A 22,602-nucleotide genomic window follows, 5' to 3' on the forward strand; every position below is an offset into this window, starting at 1 on the left:
AGATGACGATGGAAACCCTGTCTCTTCTGGAAACAGCCTTGGCATGGCGAGCGAGGTACAGGTTGCATTGTAGAAGGAACTCCTTGCATCTTGCTGTTGCGCCATTGAAGCCCTCCGGGAGGGCCAGGGGTATTCAGAGGACTGGCTCCGATGGAGCGGAGGTAGGTTGTGGTGTTGGAGCTGGTACCGGAATGGTGCTGGAGATTAGAGGGACTGCACATTCCGCTCCAAGCGCAGGATGGTTGCCAGCACACTGTCCATGGTGACACAGAGTCTGGAGAGACAGTCCTCATGGTGATGTATTGTCCCTACAATGGTTGCAAGCTCGGCCTTCCCTGTTGTCTCCATATGTTGGGTCGATCATTCTGTCATGCTGGAATAAAGGATTTGGAGAAAAGGCGCAGGAATACATCATCTGGGGTTTTTAATACAGCTAAAATAAACACGTATATAAACACTGGGATGTGCACAAACAAAAGAGCGCGGGTAAACCTCGTAGAACGACACGGGACGAGACCCGTAGTACACAAAGCACAAAACACGCAGCACAGGCTGAGACTACGCATAGGTACTCACACGACCAACGGACATGGGAACAATAATCAACAGCCCAATGGGGAAACAAAGGGCACACTTTCACTGCAGTGCACTTTCCCTTAATCTGAATTTCCTGTTTTGGGACCTCAGTCAGTGGTCTCCCATGCTGGAACTCAGGAACTCAGGGTGTGTTGACTCCTGTTTGTGCTTTTTATGGTTATGGACTGGGGCTGGGGCTGAGACTGGAGGGTCATTGAACTGGTGGTTAGTAATAAGGGTCTGTGTGGGGTAGAGAGCAGTTCAGGTCACACGCACTGCTGACAGGCCAGCTGTAAACGACGAGATACAGAAAAAACAACAGAAAACAGTTTTATCTTGTCTTGTGACCCACCCAGTAACATCAACACGGCCTCTGTCTGGTCCTTAGCTAATACCAAACAATAATAAGCCTGATCAACCTAAGTCTGATTAACTACATTAATCCCAGTCTTTAGTTTGGACCTTGATTAGACTGAGTCTGGTGTTTTAGTGCTGGGCAAGAACAAAAACTTGCAAATTCCAATAGCGGTCAAAACCAAAACTGAAGAACCTTGTTATTATGGGAGGAAGTGGATGCACATTGTTAGTTGCCAGGTAGCAGAAACTTTGCTGGTAAGGAGACAGACCAATCAGAAGGCCAGTAACTATGTCGGCGCTGTGCCCCATTATCAGTTTGTTTGTGTGTGTGTATTTTCCCCTCCCGTCTTATGAGATAATGACTGCTGGTGAGTGGGTGTGACATGGGTTCCAGAAGAAAACCCACAAATTACAGGCTAATGTAAGACCTAGTCTCTCTCTCCCTCTAGCTATTTCTCTCTCTCTCTCTTTCTCTCTTCAAATACACAAAATATTATTATATAGGACTTATAGGTCAAGGTTTAACATCATTACTCAATTCCACCTCTGAAAGCTCCTCTTCCTGTGTTCATAGAACACCATAATTGCTGTGTTTGGGTTAAGGTGAACCACAGTTCTGCTGACCTGTGATTGCTCTCTGTGGTATACTGTGGGTGGTTGGGTAGCAGTGTGTCTTTGTGTGTCTGTCTTTGTGTGGTTCATGATGTGAATGGGAGGGTTGTTTATGTCGTTCCCACACACACACTGATCACAAACACGCACACACAGAGAGAGCTCAAATCAAATTTTCTTGGTTGCATTCACATATTTTGCAGAGGTTATCGCAGGTGCATCAAAACATTACCTTGCTTGACCATGCTGTAGGTCATGTAACTGTTTGTTACAGGCAATATATTTTGTGGACTTCACCGGACAGAGGTTGATCTTCGGTTTTGTAATGAAGAAAAGGTCTGGTTCAATTTATTCTGCCACTGTGTCTTCATATTGTCTCAGACTTATGCCTATATATCAAAGTCCCAAGGCATATGAACTAACCGGTTGTAGAGCAAAACGCAATTATCACAACACATAGGTTGTAAAATGGCAATTTTTTAGCTACCCCAGTGATTTTACGCATGCACCGCTACTGGCTTACTGTAAACTAAGCCCAGCCTAAAGCTTGGGTTCATTAATTCTACTGTGCTCTGACCCCACCTCAAGCATTTAGATTTTTCTTGCTTTCATGAAACCAGTGATTCAAGACACTGTTCATGGTGATGTGACACAGTTCTTCAGGTATTTCACATTCTGTGATTTTTGTGGTTACAAGCTTATTGCTGCACACACACGCAAAAACCCTCCTCTTCCAACTGAGTTTCCAGCTTGGCAGAGAGACTACTCCCTTCCCTCCTCACACCAGGAGCATGCCCAGACACAAATAGAGACTCAGTCAGTAGTGTCTCAGTCAAACTTTCTTCTGGATAACTCAGAGGAGCTGCTCCAACTCTGAAGACTATTGTTTTGGGACATGTAATGCAGAAACCATTTCACAGCAAGATTTGAACTACAGCAAGCTGTCCTAGCATTTATTGACAGTGCTCTGTCTGGACTGTAACTCCGTCTAGAGGAGGTGTCTGCTGAAGAACTTAGCGAAGTGAAAGGGACGTTCATCCTGCGAGCTCCATTGATCCACCTGAGTGTGAGAGGGTGTGTGTGTGTTTAAGACGGAAGATCTATGGTGCTCTCTGGGCCTGTTACAGGCGGAGTATGGGGTGGTGTTCGCCCCACAGCAGCCTCTTACCCCACGGAGCACAGGTACATAATAAAATAGATCTGATTGTGTTTTTACTATGTTGTAAATGTATTACAATGTATTTGTTTATGTTTGAAAGAGTATTTATGAATATACTGTATGTGTGTTTGTGTGTGAATCAATATGTTGATGATGTATATGCAGGTCCTGGGCCATGCTGCAGCTGCAGCTGCCCAGTCAACGCTTCTGATCTTCATCTCTGTCCAGAAACAACACTATGACTTCCTTCAGCTAAATCAGCTAAAGGGAAAAGTAGCATATACTGTATGTTTTATTACTTTTGCAATATGTATGAATGTCTGTTTTGTCAGCATGTAACTGTAAAGTTGCCGAATATAATGTATATCCAGCGTATTTAGCCAATATATTCTATGTTCCAGTGTATTTCAAATAAAAAATGTATTGGTCACACACACAAAGTAAGCAGATGTTATTGAGAGTGTAGAGAAATGCTTGTGTATTTAGCCAATAGAATGTATATTCCAGTGTATTTGGACAATATATTGTATGAATCAGTGTACTTGATGCCCTGTTGATTTGCAGGTGTTGGTGGACCTCAGTAACAACCTGAGGAAGAATTATTACCCAGTGGCCAACGTAGAGTACCCGCAAATGTGAGAGCTATATGGTTGTTTTTATGTTTTTATATGTTGATTTGTATATTGATGTAATGTAAATCTGGTTATATGTACATGAACAGTCTGGTCCCTGGAGCTGAGGTGGTTAAAATGCTTCAATACCTTGTCTGCCTGGAGCCTGCAGAATGGACCTTCAGATGCCAAGACAGGTACACGCATCAAGGTTCAAGCCATGCCCATGAAACCAATTGGCTGCTAGATTCAAGTCTATATACACTACATGACCAAAAGTTTGTGGACACCTGGTCATCTAACATCTCATTCCAAAATTATGGGCATTAATATGGAGTTAGTACCCCCTGCAATAACAGCCCCCACTCTTCTGGGCAGGCTTTCCACTATGATGGAACATTGTTGCGGGGACTTGTTTCCATTCAGCCACAAGAGCACTAGTGAGGTCCGGCACTGATGTTGGCCGATTAGGCCTGGCTCGCTGTCAGTGTTCCAACTCCACCCAAAGGTGTTCAATGGGGTTGAGGTCAGGGCTCTGTGCAGGCCAGTCAAGGTCTTCCACATATCGACAAACCATTTCTCTATGGAGCTTGGTTTGTGCAAAGGGGCATTGTCATGCTGAAACAGGAAAGGGCCACAAAGTTGGAATGTCAAGATTCCAGCGTTAAGATTTCCCTTCACTGGAACTTAGGGGCCTATCCCGAACCGTGAAAAACAGCCACAGACCATTATTCCTCCTCCACCAAACTTTACAGTTGCCACTATGCATAGGGGGAGGTAGCATTCTCCTAGCATCCGCCATACCCAGATTTGTTCGGCCCAGATGGTAAAGTGGGATTCATCATTTCCAGAGAATGCGTTTCCACTGCTCCAGAGTCCAACGGCGACGAGCTTTACGCGACTCCAGCCGATGCTTGGCATGGAGAGTGGTGATCTAAGGTTGGTATGCGGCTGCTCGGCCATGGAAACCTATTTCATAAAGCTTGCAGAAGTAGTTTGGTGCTTCCAGAGGCAGTTTGAAACTCCCGTTGTGAGTGTTGCAACTGAGGACAGATGATTTTTACTCACTACGCACTTCAGCATTCACCCGTCCCGTTCTGTAAACTTGTGTGGCCTACCACGTCGCGGCTGAGCCATTGTTACTCCTAGACGTTTCCACTTCACAATAACAGCACTTACAGGTGACCGGGGCAGCTCTAGCTGGGCAGAAATTTGATGAACTGACTTCTTGGAAAGATGGCATCCTATAACCGTCCCACTTTGAAAGTCACTGAGCTCTTCAGTAATGCTATTCTACCGTCAATGTTTGTGTAAGGAGATTGCATGGCTGTGTGGTGATTTAAATGCCTGTCAGCAATGGGTGTGGCTGAAATAGCCGAATACACTAATTTGAAGAGGTGTCCACATACTTTTGTATAAACAGTATATATACACTGCCTTCAGAAAGTATTCACACCCCTTTACTTTTTCCACATTTTGTTGCGTTACAGCCTGAAATTTAAAATGTATTACATTTATGTTTTCTCTCACTGGCCTACACAGAATACCCCATAATGTCAAAGATCTACACTGTATCGGCAGGATAGAACAGCAGCATCTGGTAAGACAAGGGGTGGCGGTCTATGTATATTTGTAAACAACAGCTGGTGCATGATATCTAAGGAAGTCTCAAGGTTTTGCTTGCCTGAGGTAGAGTATCTCATGATAAGCTGTAGACCACACTATCTACCTAGAGAGTTTTCATCTGTATTATTCGTAGCTGTCTATTTACCACCACAGACCGATGCTGGCACTAAGACAACACTCAATGAGCTGTTTACCGCCATAAGCAAACAAGAAACGCTCATCCAGAGGCGGCGCTCCTAGTGGCCGGGGACTTTAATGCAGGGAAACTTAAATCCGTTTTACCTCATTTCTATGAGCACGTCAAATGTGCAACCAGAGGGAAAAAACTCTAGACCACCTTTACTCCACACCCAGAGACGTGTACAAAGCTCTCCCTCGCCCTCCATTATGAAAATCTGACCATAATTCTATCCTCCTGATTCCTGCTTACAAGATCAAATTAAAGCAGGAAGCACCAGTGACTTGGTCAATAAAAAATCGGTCAGAAGAAGCAGATTCTAAGCTACAGGACTGTTTTGCTAGCACAGACTGGAATATGTTCCGGGATTCTTCCGATGGCATTGAGGAGTACACCACATCAATCACTGGCTTCATCAATAAGGGCATCGATGACGTCATCCCCATAGTGAGTGTACGTACATACCCCAATCAGAAGCCATGGATTACAGGCAACATACGCACTGAGCTAAAGGGTAGAGCTGCCGCTTTCTAGGAGAGGACTCTAACCTGGAAGCTTATAGAAAAATCCCACTATGCCCTCCGACGAACCATCAAACAGGCAAAGCATCAATACAGGACTTAGATCGAATCGTACTACACTGGCTTCGAAGCTCGTCGGATGTGGCAGGGCTCGCAAACTATTACAGGCTACAAAGGGAATCACAGCCGAGAGCTTCCCAGTGACACGAACCTACCAGACGAGCTAAATTACTTTTCTGCTTGCTTCACTGAAATATGAAGCAAGCATAAAAGTGTCGGAGGAAACACTGTGCACCTGACAACCTTGGTTAGCGCACACTGCGCCCGGCCCGCCACAGGAGTCGCTGGTGTGCAACGAGACAAGGATTTCCTACCGGCCAAACCCTCCCTAACCCAGACAATGCTAGGCCAATTGTGCGTCGCCCCACGGACCTCCCGGGCTCGGCCGGTTACGACAGAGCCTGGGCGCGAACCCAGAGTCTCTGGTGGCACAGCTGGTGCTGCAGTACAGCTCCCTTAACCACTGCACCACCCGGGAGGCTTCACTGACATTTTCAACCTCTCCCTGACTGAGTCTGTAATACCAACATGTTTCAAGCAGACCACCTGTGCCCAAGAACATTAAGGTAACCTGCCTAAATAACTACCGACCCGTAGCACTCACGTCTATAGCCATGAAAGGCTGGTCATGGCTCACATCAACACCATTATCCCAGAAACCCTAGACCCACTCCAATTTGCATACCGCCCAATAAAATCACTTCAGGAAGGAACAGCTGTGCAACCTGAGGCAAGGAACAGAGGGCTAGTTTTTTTTGTTTCTCAAATCATCAATTGCTTATAGATGCACCATGCAACCTATATATGTTTTGATTTCTAAGACATTCTAAGGTTTGTATCATTCACGACTAAAGTTGCCAAGTAACTCTAAATCTATCATATAGGACCTGTTTAAAAGTATAATTTGACGCTCAACATAGCCACTTCATATGGGCACTCACTCTGTAGGCTAATGGGGAAAATATCCTTTCTATTTTATTCAGCTAAATTTAATTATATACTTTCTATAAAATCTGATAAAATAAAATAATTGAACTTATAAGCATATATTGTCAGCTAAATGAACAAGCCTACAGCCTATGGCATGGAGCATAGTCAGATAACATGTGCCAAGGGTAGGCCCAAAAATATTCTGTTCTTCTGAAATACATTTTCTTCATATCATAATCAATGTTCCCTCAAACTGAGCAAATTTCAGGTCTGCTGAGCGCAAACTTAAACGTTGTGAACATTCTGTGCAACTTCCAGGGCCGGTTTACTGTGAACACTGAGGCTGTACCTGCTTTAAGTTTCAGTTTTAACAGTGCTCTGTGGCTATTTGGTCATAATGTAGGCCTACCAGAGTGGTCTATCATCAAAAACAATGTAGAAAATGCATCCCATAACATTTTAACAAGGAAATAGCTGTTCTATCTTTCAGCCTACAGTATAAGCCAATGTGTGGTGTTCAATGTAGGCCTAGATTCCATTAGACTTTTGAAACAACATGCAGGGCTTGACATTAACCTGTCTATCCAGACCTCCAGACAAGAAGGTGACTGAAAATGCTTTTGTGTTGTTTGATGCAAAAAACAGCTTTACAAAATAAAATGCATTATTATTCTCAGACTACTATTGGCTACTTAGCTTTATTCAAGCCTGTCTCAAAATGCAACACTGCCCCTTTAACTTCTTGGTGACGGGACAGTATTTTCACATCCGGATGAAATGCATGCCAAAATTCAACTGCCTGTTACTAATCCCCAGAAGATAAGATATGCATATTATTAGCATATTTGGATAGAAACACTCTGAAGTTTCTACAACTGTTTGAATCATGTCTGTGAGTATAACAAAACTTATTTAGCAGGCGAAACCCTGAGGACAAACCATTCAGATTTTCTTTTGAGGTCACTCTCTTTTAAATAAGATTTCATTGGGAATCCAGATTTCTAAGGGACCGTCTTGCAGTTCCTACCACTTTCACTGGATGTCAACAGTCTTTAGAAATTGGGTGAGATTTTTCCTTTGTGTAATGAAGAAGTACGGCCATCTTTATTTTCCTCCTGTATTGAACACAGATCATCATGTCTTCAATTTTATTGATTATTTACGTTAACAAATACCTAAAGTTGTATTACAAAAGTAGTTTGAAATGTTTTGGCAAAGATTACAGGTAACTTTTGTAGTCACGTTGCGCAGGTGTTTTTCTGGATCAAACGTGCCATATAAGTGGACATTTTGGATAAAAATCGACGGAATTAATCGGACAAAAGGACCATTTGTGATGTTTATGGGACATATTGGAGTGCCAACAGAAGAAGGTCGTCAAAGGTAAGGCATGAATTATGTTTTTATTTCCCGGTTTTGTGTCGCGCCTGCAGGGTTGAAATATGCTTCTCTCTCTTTGAGAGAGAGCATATTTACTATGGTGCTATCCTCAGATAATAGTATTGTTTGCTTTCGACGAAAAGCCTTTTTGAAATCTGACATGTTGGCTGGATTCACAACAAGTGTAGCTTTAATTTGTTATCTTGCATGTGTGATTTCATGAAAGTTTGATTTTTAGAGTAATTTATTTGAATTTGGCACTCTGCATTTTCCCTGGCTTTTGGCCAGGTGGGACGCTAGCTTCCCACATATCCCAGAGATCCCAGTTAAGACAACAAAAAAGTTATTTATCTGACTCTCTTTTCAAAGGTGTCTAGAAATGTACAAATGTTGTGCTCTTGTAGGAAGTAATCACTCCCCTATTGCTGACTACAAATGATCTATAACTGGGCTAATAACTCACTAACTAGCAAAGGAAATGAACAAAATGTGCACATGGGGCTACATGCAGCTCTTGCTTGATCACAAAAAAAGCACATATACTCATGACCGCTTATGCTGTAAACACAGTCCAGTTCAAAGTAAATGGCACATATCCATATATGGCAATGGTCTATTTACATATAGGCCTACTGCAGCTGTGATTGTTTATGCCGCACGGGTCTGTGTAGAATACAGGCTGGGGCCTTCCGAATGGCGTGCGGTCTAAGGCACTGCATCGCAGTGCTTGAGGCATCACAACAGATCCAGGTTTGATCGTGGGCTGTGTCACAACCGGCCACGACTGGGAGACCCTAGCTAAATTGCCATAAATGTTTCATGCTTTTCGACCTGTCCCCAAATAAATATATTTGGTTCAGAGTTTGTTTTGATATTTTAACCTGCGTGTCGTGGTCGCGTTTGGTGTGGGGGGACAAAATAAATGTATGCACGATGGCGTACGCGAGCAGCCAGTTTGGGTTCCGTGTTTTAAGTCACCCATATTGAAAAAATGTATAACAATTAGACACCCTATAACCCACACCTACACACTCGTGTATCAATCTGATTGATGGATTGTGTTGTGCAGTAAGCAGGTGTATAACTGTGGCTCCTTCCACCTTCAAAGAATAGGCAAGAGGACCAACCATTGAGAATAGTACACCTCATTATTTCTGTTTATATAACTAGGCTATATTGTTTGTCCTTGTGTGTCTGTGCATGTTTTTCAGTATAAATTACTCTGCAGCCACTTAGTGTGGACACCAGTTGAGACCACACACACAGATTCCTGTTGAGTACTGTCTCTTTAACTACCTTATTTTCTCAATAACAGTATCTCTCTCCTTCATTTCATCCCTCTTCTCTCTTCTCCCTAAATCCTCTAGGTTATATCAGCTATGTCGGGGAACCCCACCCGCATCTGAACTGGCTGAAACATAGAGGGCACAGCATGATCAGAGGTGAGGTCACTTGGTCGGGTCAACAGGAAGTATTATTAAAGAGATGCTTTACATTGAAATACAGATAGAGATGTAGTAGTCCCAGAGTTAATGATCCAAGGTCAGTTTTGCATTTCCCCTCATGATGATTATAATGACTGACAGTGTTAGAATTTAAAAAAAACACAAGGCTTAATCATGCTCTCTCTCTCTGTCTGTCAATATGATTGGTCATCACCCAGTGGTCGCCGTGGTGATTTCCATAAAGTTGTGAGATGCTGATTTCCACTAAGTTGTGAAAAGCAGAAATTTTTCACCACCTCCCATGCCACTTTTGCACCGCCCAATGGTCCCCTGCCCTCTCTGCTTCTCACCGCTTTCCTTCCATTGAGAATGAATGGGAAGAGGTGTTTCACAGCACAATACCACGTGCTAGTGTACACGGGCATGAGGGTCCGCCTCCAACATCCCAGCTAGAAATGAGGAATCGGCCCAGAAGCGGCCCTCTCCAAGGGGCAGGAATTGATTGAATCGGCCCGGAATCGGGTGTCGGACTCGGCCCGGAATCAAAATGAATGACTGCCCAGAATGAGCCCAAGTACATCTGGCCGTTTGCATCTACTGGAATTCCGGCAAAGTCGGCTCAACTCTCTCTAGTCATGGTTTTAAACATTTTGAAATCTCACAGTATCAATTTTGCTATAGCTATCTTTTATGCCTGCTACTTACTGCAGACAAGGTAATCTAAGCCATCCAATGAGCCAGTGGTAAACCTATTGTACACTTCATTTGCTCTCTGGGCCCACCGGGAAGGCAGTTTGTCTGAGAAATGGTTCAAAATGGCAACAGTTTGCCTAACCAGCACGTGGGGCAGCTGAATCGGGAGCATCTAAAGCCCAAATAAATAATAGGAATACAAGTCTTTATCGTTTTTTTTACAGACATTTTTGGCGAACGACTAGGAATGGCTTGGAGATCGACCAGTCGATCACGATTGACCGGTTGGTGACCACTGCTCTAGAAAGTTGAGTGAAGTTCAATCTCGTTCTCTCTGTGGCCTGATATTTCTGCTTGCAGCAGTCTGGGGGAGCTGAGCGTTAGTCTTGGGACTACTGCGCGCACGGGCACAGTTTAGAAGGAACATTGACCATAATGTTTCTTTAGACCCTACTAAAATAAATAATGGATTTATTGTGATGGTGTATATTAAATTGATTTATTAGACTTTTTAAAATGTAGATGTTCCAAAGGCGCTCATCCAGCTTTTATGTTGGAGGTCTGTAGATACAAAACCTGTTTATGTTAATTAATGATCAATTACTGTGAGACCGGCAGTCTTTTGCATGATAATAACCGTCTGACAAAATGTCATGATCACCACAGCCCTAGACACCACCGTCTTTGTTCTTGCCAGTTATGCTACAGGCTGGCTTGCGCTAGGTTTGTTTCAAACCTAGGTTTGTTTGTTTTGTTTATTCCGGTTCATGTTACCGGGGTTGTGCATTGCGCTGCCTCGGGTGTGCCTTTGGGCCAGGGTGTATATTAAAGTTCTCCTGTTATCACCCATCTCTGCTCTCCTGCGCCTGACTTCCCGGCAACCAGTCACTCACCCCTTTACACCTGGCTTCCCTTGGTGTCCATGAATACACACTACTGAGTGTATTTTAGGTTTAAAAATGCTAATTTCCACGTAGAAATTTCCGACTCGATTTACCCTTATGAAAAATGGATCAATCCCAACAAAAATTGGAATTTAATTGTAATCCACATAATTCATATTTCCTGTTGCTGCAGGATTATTTTCCTGCTGTAGCAAACTGTCTCAAATTAAGATCCTACATCTGTATCTATGTGAGAGAGGGAAGTGATGGAGAGATTCAGTCAGAGAAAGTGAGAGAGATGTGTGAAAGAGTGAGATTGTGAGGCAGTGTCATGCGTTGGTGTAATAGGTGGCAGGGAAGTCAGGCGCAGGAGAGTCAAATGGAGTGTAAAATGGAGTCTTTTAATAAAGTCCACGGAGTATGCTCCATAACACTAAATGTTCATAAACACACAAACATGGGTACGAGGACCCGACGCGCACCTACACAACAATCACACTACACTGACAATAAAACAATCTCTGACAAAGACATGAGGGGAAACAGAGGGTTAAATACACAACAGGTAATGAATGGGATTGAAAACAGGTGTGTGGGAAGACAAGACAAAACCAATGGAAAATGAAAAAAGGATCAATGATGGCTAGAAGACCGGTGACGTCGAAAGCCGAGCACCGCCCGAACAAGGAGAGGCAACGACTACGGCAGAAGTCGTGACAGGCAGAGAGCATGAGAGTCAGCGTGAGAGAGTAAGAAAGAGGGAGAGAGAGAGAGATGATGGTTTGTCTGGGGGGAGCTAAGCAGCAGAATGTAACGTCTTAATATGCCAGTGCAGTTACACACACACACAGACGTGCACAGTTTTAAAAGTCTGTTTAAAGTTCCTAATGTGCTTTAAGCAATTTAGCCTTTGGAGAGGAGCAGAGTGCATGTAGGATATTAACCCCTGGCAGTAACCTGCTCTAATTAAATTACCCTCACACACACACATCTATAAAACACACACACTCTTCAAAAAGAGGATGAGATTAGTGAGGAGGAGGATAAGGGAGATAAATCAGATGATTACAGTGGGCGTCTGTGCTGTGGTTTATAGTTTGGGGCGGCAGGTATCCTAGAGGTTAGAGAATTGGGCTAGTAACCAAAAGGTTGCTACATCAAATCCCTGGGCTGACAGGGTAAAAATCTGTTGTTCTGCCCCTGAACAAGGCTGTTAACCCACCGTTCCTTGGCCGTCATTAAAAATAAGAATGTGTTCTTAACGGACTTGCCCAGTTAAATAAAATAGATAAATAAATACTGTATTTATTGACTTTGGCTGTTTCTTATTGGTTATGTATTATGCTTTGATAGCCAGTTCAGAGCACAATGTATCACTGGTTGCTGCATGCCTCCTAACATGAATCCTGAGTTGATATTTTCTTTGTAGAGATGGGCTTTTTAATGTAATATGTCACTCATCTGTGGGACTTTCTGGCCTTCTTTGTTTCTTCTTTTGCTTCTTTTTCTTTAGCCTCAATTCAATTAATTGCAGAAAAAGGAAACAGCCCAGAATGTTTACGCAGTATTTTAAGGACAGGTGTTATTTTGTGTCCTACAGTGTATTGGAGGTGTCAAACTGTTTATCTTGCAGACATTGTAATTGGATATTGACACAAAACCACACCTGAAATATAAAGGACATATTTGAATCCACAGTGCAGTCTCCCTTTCCTGATGAAATCTGTCTAGACTCTCTCACTTTGAATCTCCCCGAAGGTCAATTCAGGCTACCGTATTCAAAGGGTGTGTGTTTTTGTGTGTGCCATGCTGAGGAGCACTGTTGTGGTGAGACAGGAGATTGGGAAAATGCTGGACTGGGGAGTGCGGTTAGCAGCACGTCAGCAGCTGTCATTCACAAACACACACATATATATATACACACACACAAACAATGCTGCTGTCAAGCACTGACAAATTGAGAGACAGTGCCAGGTAACTCCCATTCAACACACACACACACATTACTCATGAGTCCATCATATTCGAGCTATCCCTCTCTCTTTGTCCTGCTGTATTAAGCTGTCAGTGTCTGATCCACCTTACAGAGGTGTGTGTGTTGGTTTTGGTTCATACCACCCACTCCTCTATGTAGGAATATCTTCCATAGACAGACATCTATACATCTTGTCTTTCTTTGTGAAAAACGTTTACTGATCTGTTTTATAAAAGGCCATAGTGTATCATGAATGTAGTCACAGCCTAACACCTTGCCTTATAATCAGAGGGTTTTTCCTGTTTAACATTTTTTTTTAAATAAATTGATGTTCGTTTTTTACAATCACTTTGGCACTAATTTCAGAACCTTGATGTCATTTTTCAAAACTCACAACCAATGATCAAAATGAACATTTTTCAAGTTCTTCTATTTATTTTTCCAATTTCTTGGATACAATACACAAAGCTAAGATTAGTTGTTCATTGATCTAAAATCACCTGTTCAAAATGACAACTATTACCATTTCAAAAAGTAATTCACACATTACATCTGAAATGACTGTCTATTCATTTCATTACAATGATCTATCAATTGATACAACTGCTCAAAATAATAAGTAACTGTTGCATTACTCTTAATGCATAGTTTTATGTAAACTGACAAACATTCCATGTTTAGATCATGAAAGTTTCAGAATAACGAGATCCATTGACACCAATTACCGTGGAACATGAACCAATTGGACTACATTATCTATGGATGTAATATTTCTTCAGACACTTTGTATGGTCCCATGTACCACTTTTCCAGACCATGTTTTCAGATTTGACATTACTGTACACTCACCGGCCACTTTATTAGGTACACTTATCTAGTACTGGGTAGGACCCCCTTTTGCCTCCACAACAGCCTGAATTATTCAGTGTTGTACATTAAGAGATGCCCTTCTGCACACCGTTTTAAACAGCGGTTATGAGCATGTGTGGCCTTTCGGTTAGCTTGAATAAGTCTGGACATTCTCCTCTGACCTCTCATTAACAAGGTGTTTTGCCCACAGAACTGCCGCTCACTGAATGTGTTTTGTTTATCGCACCATTCTCTGTAAACTCTAGACTGTAGTGCATAAAAATCCCAGGAAGGCAGCTGTTTGAGATGCTGGAGTCACCATGTGTGGCATCAATCATACCACAGTCAAAGTTGCTTAGATTACGCATCTTGCCCGTTCTAAATGTTTGGTCGAACATCGAAAGCTCTGTACTCTATATATTGAGTAGCAGGCAGCCACATGATTCGCTGTTCGACTGTAACCTTCCTTGATGAGCTAAATCATGTGTAGAGCTGATGGCATAACCTATGTCATTGTGTGGGATAATGTCAGGTTCCACCATGCTCAAATGGTGCAAGCATGGTTTCAGGCCCATCCACAATTTCCCAACCTGTACTTACCCCCATACTCTCCTTAATTAACCTCTTGGGGCTAGGGGGCAGAATTTTCACTTTTGGATAAATAGCGTGCCCAATTTCAACTTCCTGCTACTCATGTCAAGAACATAAGATGTGCATATTATTCATAGATTTGGATAGAAAACACTGAAGCTTCTAAAACTGTTTGAATCATGTCTGAGTATAACATAACTTATGTAGCAGGCAAAACCCTGAGGACTAACCGTTCAGATTTCTTTTAGGTCTCTGTTCAGTGAGTTCTCATTGGAAAGCAATATTTCTTAGGAACTGGTTTTCAGTTCAAGGTTTCTTTAAAGATATGAATGCACAATGCAATGTTTTGAACATTGGACAGCCTGTGTTACAAGTGATGACCGTTTTGAGTTTGTGTCTAGAGTTTTGAAAAATGACCACAAGGTTCTGAAATTAGTGCCAACGTGATTAGTTTTTAACAATGTTGTTCCGCTGTAATACTACTTGCCACCTAGCAATTTTATGAAGTTGGAATTAGTTAGTCCAGATCTGTGCCCAATCTCCCAACCTCATAACTAGCTACAGAGATCAAGTTAGAGTATAGAGTAACTATCTTAGCTGGCATGCCTACTGGATATAAAAGCAATTACTAATCTTTTACCCAGATTTTTGCAGAGAAGAATATTTAGTTTCTTTAAAAAATAAGCACAGTCAGGAGGATAAAGATAGCTCAAGAGGTTTGCTTAGATATGCAGAAAAATATACATATTGTAAGGGGTGCGTAACTGGTGGGAAGTCAGACGCAGGAGAGCAGAGCTGGGTAATAACCGGAGCAGTTTAATTATCAAAACCTACAGCATCCAGAAAAACAAAATATGGGTACAAAACCCGTCGCCACCAGTCAAAATGTGCACAAGCACTTACAAACAATTTCACACACAGACATGGGGGGAACAGAGGGTTAAATACACAAGTAATGATGGAAATGTAAACCAGGTGTGTGGGAAAACAAGACAAAAGGAAATGAAAGGTGGATCGGCGATGGCTAGAAGACCGGTGACGTCGACCACCACCCAAACAAGGCGAGGAACCGACTTCGGCGGAAGTCGTGACACATTTAACATGAAATTAAGCATAATGATTGTTACGAATCCCTTTTGGCCCGACAGTCTAGGGGAGATGGTAACGAAACCCGTAACATAACTCATGCAAATTATAGTGAAAAAGTAAAAGTGAGAACGAAATAACCACAGACAACTAAATTACCATCAAACACATGGTTTATTAGAAACACACGGTAATGGGGGGGGGGGGCAGGAAAAGGGGCTGAGCTGGACCCAAGGAAAGAAATAATATGTTTTCAAAAACACCCCTAAGCTAGACTAGCCTATTTCAACAGCAGCTAACTAACTAACCAAAAATACAGTGGGTGGTCCGCCCAGTTCTAACTAGTGTATTTAACAAAGTTCACCTACGGGTAGTGTATGTCCATGGGCGACTTGTCTTGGTTCCCCCTTTTCCCACCAGCAAACAAACACCATAACAAAAAAGCAATACTCACAGGTGAGGACAAAGTGATATGGAGGTGCTCAAACAAAAGAGAGCTCAATACATAAAGAGACATAGTAGGAGAGCGTGAACCATAGCGATCTACAGACATATGGCATTTACAGAGAGATTGAGCTCCAGAGCAAACAACTAGGAAAGGAACTGTGATTGGGTAGGAAACAGGAGGAGGTGTGTCTTCTGATTGATGATTGATTGGTGACTGATTGGGGAGTGATGATTTTCACCTCTGAGGGGAGAAGGCGAGAAAACAACACAGGATACATACACACAGGATACCTGTATCCGTAACAATGATTATGACTCTAGATTGCAGGAAAAAGCTATGTTAGGTGTTTGAAAAATGCAAAGTTCTACAACTACCAGCCATCCTTACATACTTTGTACCCCCTTAGATTTTTGGGGCGCATTACACCTCTGCTTATAATAATGTATTATCCATGATATACAGTGCTGTTAAAAAAGTATTTGCCCCCCCTTCTAATTTTCTCAAGTTTTGCATACGGAATGCAAAACTAATATTGGATGAGATGGGTCCCATTATGTCTGCCGAAAACCAAACACTCCATTCCAAAGTAAGAACCTCAGACCAACGGTCAAGCGTGGTGGTGGTAGTGTTATGATTTGAGGATGCTTTGCTGCCTCAGGAACTGGATGACTTGCCTTAATAGAAGGGACGTTGAATTCTGCTCTGTATCAGGCCATCCGTCTGTGAGCTGAAACTGAAGCACAGCTGCGTAATGCAGCAAGACAATGATCCCAAATACACAATCAAGTCTACATGAAAATTGTTAAAAAGCAACACATTTGAAGTTTTGGAAGGGCCTAGTCAAAGTCCAGACCTAATCCCAATGGAGATGTTGTGGGAGCACTTAGAAGGAGCAGTTCATCCTTGAAGTTCATCCTTGAAAACCCACAAATGTTGCTGAGCTAAAGCAGTTCTGTATGCAAGAGTGGGCCAAAATTCCCCCACAGCGATGTGAGAGACTGATCAACAACTACAGGAAGCATTTGGTTGCAGTCATTGGAGCTAATGGAGGCACAAATCGTTATTGAGTGTAAGGGGGCAATTACTTTTTCACACAAGGGAATTGGGTGTTGAATAAATTTAAATAAATAAATAACCCAAAAAATGACACTTATTTTATTTGTAAACTCAGGTTCCCTTTATCTAATATTAGGTTTTGGTTGAAGATCTGATAAGATCTGATAACAAAAATAGAGAAAATCAGAATGGGGGCACATACTTTTTCACCGCACTGTACCACATTCTCAAACACATTATGGCTTAAACATTCTCAAACACATTATGGCTTAAAAGTTTATAGTTTACCGTAATAATAAAAAGGTCTGGAGAGCAGATAGAAAAAGAGGAGAAATGGGAGTATGTGTTTTCTTGTGTCCACTGGGCAGCTCAATGCTGAAACGTAATCATCATAAACGAACATACACACACGCTCACCGCGCACACTCGCACACACGTAACTAGACACACACACACACACACACACACACACACCCAATTTTTCAGTTTTTGATTTGTTAAAAAAGTTTGAAATATCCAATAAATGTCGTTCCACTTCATGATTGTGTCCCACTTGTTGTTGATTCTTCACAAAAAAAATAGAGTTTTATATCTTTATGTTTGAAGCCTGAAATGTGGCAAAAGGTCGCAAAGTTCAAGGGGGCCGAATACTTTCGCAAGGCACTGTATGTGATAGGCCTATCTGGCGTATATGATTATGATGGTCATAATGCTTCATGACAGTGTCAGTGTATTTTCTTAGTCCACGTAAAGTGACACTGGATGGTCATAATGCTTCATGACAGTGTCATAAAGTGTATTTTCTGCTAGTTATTTCAAAAATGACTTAAAAAAGTGTTATTACCATATGGTTATGACCTTGTCATAACTTATTATGTTACTGGGTGTAAAGTGTTACCGTTGGCAGAATAGAAGGAAGCAGTTCAATGAGGCATGATTAATGTAATTTACCAACACATTTCTTGGTAGTCCATAAAATCTTGCTATCAAGTTGTAAATCACAACTGGCCTGGTACACTGTTTGCTTCTTCTACCCATTCAGGATGCACTGTTTCAGTTTCAATGACTCAATATTTTGAACAGAAATGGATGACTGTAACTAAGGTGAATTCAACTTCAATTGTTTTCATGTGTCCCATTTCAAGTGCAGCAGAGGGGAAGGGTATAGACACATGCCACAGTCATAGCTAGGCTACTAAAATGTTGCAGTCTAGCTATGGTTTTTAAAGCTTGACAATGAATAACCAAAAAACTAAACCTGCAACAAAACACTATGCAAAGGAGAAACATGTAGACCTATTATAGCAACATTTGAGCAGTAGCCCATGGTGGCTATTCAACTACAATACATTTTGAGTACACCATACAGCAATGCTGCATTCAACTGTACCGGTGATCCATGCAGTGCAAGGAGTGTTTCTATCTGAGGAGTATTTCTATCTGTCATAAAGCCCATCTGTGGGGAAATTGATTGGCTGGGCCTGGCTCCCAGTGGGTGGGCTCCAATGTAGGTGGGCCTATGCCCTCCCAGGCCCACCCATGGCTGCGCTCTTGCCCAGTCATGTGAAATCCATAGATTCGGGCCTAATGCATTTATTTCAATTGACTGATTTCCTTATATGAACTGTAACTCAGCAACAGTATCTATTTATGTCACTAGATATTTATTTAGCACGCTAAAAACACGGAGCCTAACATTAACTAGCTAGCTGCTGGGATGACTTGTCATTGGAGGAGTGGGTGAGTGACTGACCTTTTTCCCTTACATCGTTTTTCGGTGGCTACAGCTAGAGATGAAGGTGTCATTTGGTTAGATAGCAACAAATATGAATAGTCTTGCTAGCTAGATATTCTGAACTTGAACGACTGTTTTGTTATCCACAGTTCGCATATCTCTTAGTTGTCAATCAAATGTATTTGGTGTCGATCAAATGGGCGGCCAGGCAGACAAGTTCCCACTCAGTTGTCAAAACGTGGGTTTGGACAAGCATGGCAGGCAAGCTGTAGAAGGACGAGCATGCTACTACTGCAATTTTGACGCCAACTAGCTGAGAGGGATTATCTATTGTTCCCTTGTTAGATTTTAGCTCATCTCGCTCTGGCTAGCATTAGGGAGAGATTTCCTACCTTTTCAAGGTTGTTTGATCAATTGGACTGTAAAGTTCCCAAATGTAAGAGGACTCCCGTGCTATTCACACATTTGCATAAATAATTTCAGGTGTATTTTGAGGCTTTTGGCGAATGCCTTCTAATGATCTAAATTCCTCGCGATTGTCAGAAAAAAAAGTGTAATATTCTTCCTGGGGGTGTATATGAACAGATTTGAATAAGATTTCATGTTGCTAAAACGCTGTCAGCTCCACTTTAAATATTGAGCTTCAGTGCTCAATAAAGGAAGAGCAATGCAGGGCTGTTGCGGTGACCATACTAACCGGCAATCATGAGTCATGACCGCATTAAAATTCCACATGGTAATTTCCTCATGCACTCTGGACATACCCAAATCGCTAACAACGATTAGGTTGCTAATGGCCTGGTACTTGGGGCTCTATTGTCCCTCTAACCACTTTGACATCAATGAAAATGCTATAAAAAAATATATTAAATAAAAAAACGCTATCAAAAATCACATCATAAAAACAGTATCATGCTTTTAAAACTCACCTCACTGTGATTGATCAAACTGAAGAAAGAAGTTCAACACCAGGGTAAAACTGAGTGGAAAATATGGTCGTTGTGGAAGTTGTTTCAAAGCCTAACAACAAAATGGACAGCGCTTTCAGAGGTGATGATTAATTCAAAACTCCCACACGCATATAAGAGCTTATGCATATACATAGGCCTATATAGAGTGCATTCAGGAAGTATTCAGACCCTTGAGTTTTTCCACATTTTGTTATGTTACAGCATTATTCAAAAATGTTCTCATCAATCTACACACAGTAGCCCAGAATGACAAACCAAAAACAGGTTTTTCAAAAGTTTTGCAAATGTCTTACAAATAAAAAACATAAATTATTCAGACCCTTTGCTTTGAGTCTCAAAATTGAGCTCAGTTGCATCCTGTTTCTATTGATCATCCTTGAGATGTTTCTACAACTTGATTGGAGTCCACAAGTGGTAAATTCAATTGATTGGACATGATTTGGATAGGCACACACCTGTATATACATTGCCTTGCCAAAGTATTCGGTTCCCTTGAACTTTGCGACCTTTTGCCACATTTCAGGCTTCAAACATAAAGATATAAAACTGTATTTTTTTTGTGAAGAATCAACAACAAGTGGGACACAATCATGAAGTGGAACGACATTTATTGGATATTTCAAACTTTTTTAACAAATCAAAACTGAAAAATTGGGCGTGCAAAATTATTCAGCCCCTTTACTTTCAGTTCAGCAAACTCTCTCCAGAAGTTCAGTGAGGATCTCTGAATGATCCAATGTTGACCTAAATGACTAATGATGATAAATACAATCCACCTGTGTGTAATCAAGTCTCCGTATAAATGCACCTGCACTGTGATAGTCTCAGAGGTCCGTCAAAAGCGCAGAGAGCATCATGAAGAACAAGGAACACACCAGGCAGGTCCGAGATACTGTTGTGAAGAAGTTTAAAGCCGGATTTGGATACAAAAAGATTTCCCAAGCTTTAAACATCCCAAGGAGCACTGTGCAAGCGATAATATTGAAATGGAAGGAGTATCAGACCACTGCAAATCTACCAAGACATGGCCGTCCCTCTAAACTTTCAGCTCATACAAGGAGAAGACTGATCAGAGATGCAGCCAAGAGGCCCATGATCACTCTGGATGAACTGCAGAGATCTACAGCTGAGGTGGGAGACTCTGTCCATAGGACAACAATCAGTCGTATATTGCACAAATCTGGCCTTTATGGAAGAGTGGCAAGAAGAAAGCCATTTCTTAAAGATATCCATAAAAAGTGTTGTTTAAAGTTTGCCACAAGCCACCTGTGTAACGGTTCTCTTCTTGTGAAGTAGAGGCGGACCAAAGCGCAGCGTGGTGGTTGTTCATTGTAATTTATTGACGACACTATACATGAACAAACTAACGAAAAAAACAAGAAACGTGAGAACTCAAAACAGCCCTGTCTGGTGCAAACACAAAAACAGGAACAAATCACCCACAAACAAACAGTGAAACCCAGGCTACCTAAGTATGATTCTCAATCAGAGACAACTAATGACACCTGCCTCTGATTGAGAACCATACTAGGCCGAAAACATAGAACTGCCCCAAAACATAGAAAAACAAACATAGACTGCCCACCCAACTCACGCCCTGACCATACTAAATAAATGCAAAACAAAGGAAATAGAGGTCAGAACGTGACAGTACCCCCCCCCAAAGGTGCGGACTCCGGCCGCAAAACCTTGACCTATAGGGGAGGGTCTGGGTGGGCGTCTGTCCGCGGTGGCGGCTCTGGCGCGGGACGCGGACCCCACTTCGCCATTGTCTCAGTCCGCCTTATTGTCCGCCTCCGTGGCTTACTCACCATGCCCACCCCTCTCAATGACCCCACTGGACAGAGGGGCTGCTTGGGACAGAGGGGCAGCTCGGGACAGAGGTGAAGCAGCTGCTCGGGACAGAGGGACAGCTGCTCGGGACAGAGGGACAGCTGCTCGGGACAGAGGGACAGCTGCTCGGGACAGAGGGGCAGCTGCTCCGGGCGGAGGGGCTCTAGCGGCCCCTGGCTGACTGGCGGCACTGGCGGCCCCTGGCTGACTGGCGGCACTGGCGGCCCCTGGTTGACTGGCGGCACTGGCGGCCCCTGGCTGACTGGCGGCACTGGCGGCCCCTGGCTGACGGGCGGCACTGGCGGCCCCTGGTTGACTGGCGGCACTGGCGGCCCCTGGCTGACTGGCGGCACTGGCGGCCCCTGGCTGACGGGCGGCACTGGCGGCCCCTGGCTGACGGGCGGCACTGGCGGCCCCTGGCTGACGGGCGGCACTGGCGGCTCCTGGCTGACGGGCGGCATTGGCGGCTCCTGGCAGACGGGCGGCACTGGCGGCGCTGGGCAGACGGGCGGCACTGGCGGCGCTGGGCAGACGGGCGGCGCTGGCGGCGCTGGGCAGACGGGCGGCGCTGGCGGCGTTGGGCAGACGGGCGGCGCTGGCGGCGCTGGGCAGACGGGCGGCGCTGGCGGCGTTGGGCAGACGGGCGGCGCTGGCGCTGGGCAGACGGGAGGCTCCGGCAGAGGCGCCGGACAGGCGGGAGGCTCCGGCAGAGGCGCCGGACAGGCGGGAGGCTCCGGCAGAGGCGCCGGACAGGCGGGAGGCTCCGGCAGAGGCGCCGGACAGGCGGGAGGCTCCGGCAGAGGCGCCGGACAGGCGGGAGGCTCCGGCAGCGGCGCCGGAAAGGCGGGAGGCTCCGGCAGCGGCGCCGGACAGGCGGGAGGCTCCGGCAGAGGCGCCGGACAGGCGGGAGGCTCCGGCAGCGGCGCCGGACAGGCGGGAGGCTCCGGCAGCGGCGCCGGACAGGCGGGACGCTCCGGCAGCGGCGCCGGACAGGCGGGAGGCTCCGGCAGAGGCGCCGGACAGACG

At 43.8% G+C, this 22,602-nt stretch overlaps 1 pseudogene; it reads left to right on the forward strand.

Moving 5' to 3' along the window:
* The first annotated feature begins 238 nt into the window (after positions 1–238).
* LOC139385233 (metalloreductase STEAP4-like) overlaps positions 239–22,602 on the forward strand; it is a 70,181-nt pseudogene continuing 47,817 nt past the window's right edge.

Source organism: Oncorhynchus clarkii, chromosome 3 (genome assembly GCF_045791955.1).
Source record: "Oncorhynchus clarkii lewisi isolate Uvic-CL-2024 chromosome 3, UVic_Ocla_1.0, whole genome shotgun sequence".
NCBI lineage: Eukaryota > Metazoa > Chordata > Actinopteri > Salmoniformes > Salmonidae > Oncorhynchus > Oncorhynchus clarkii.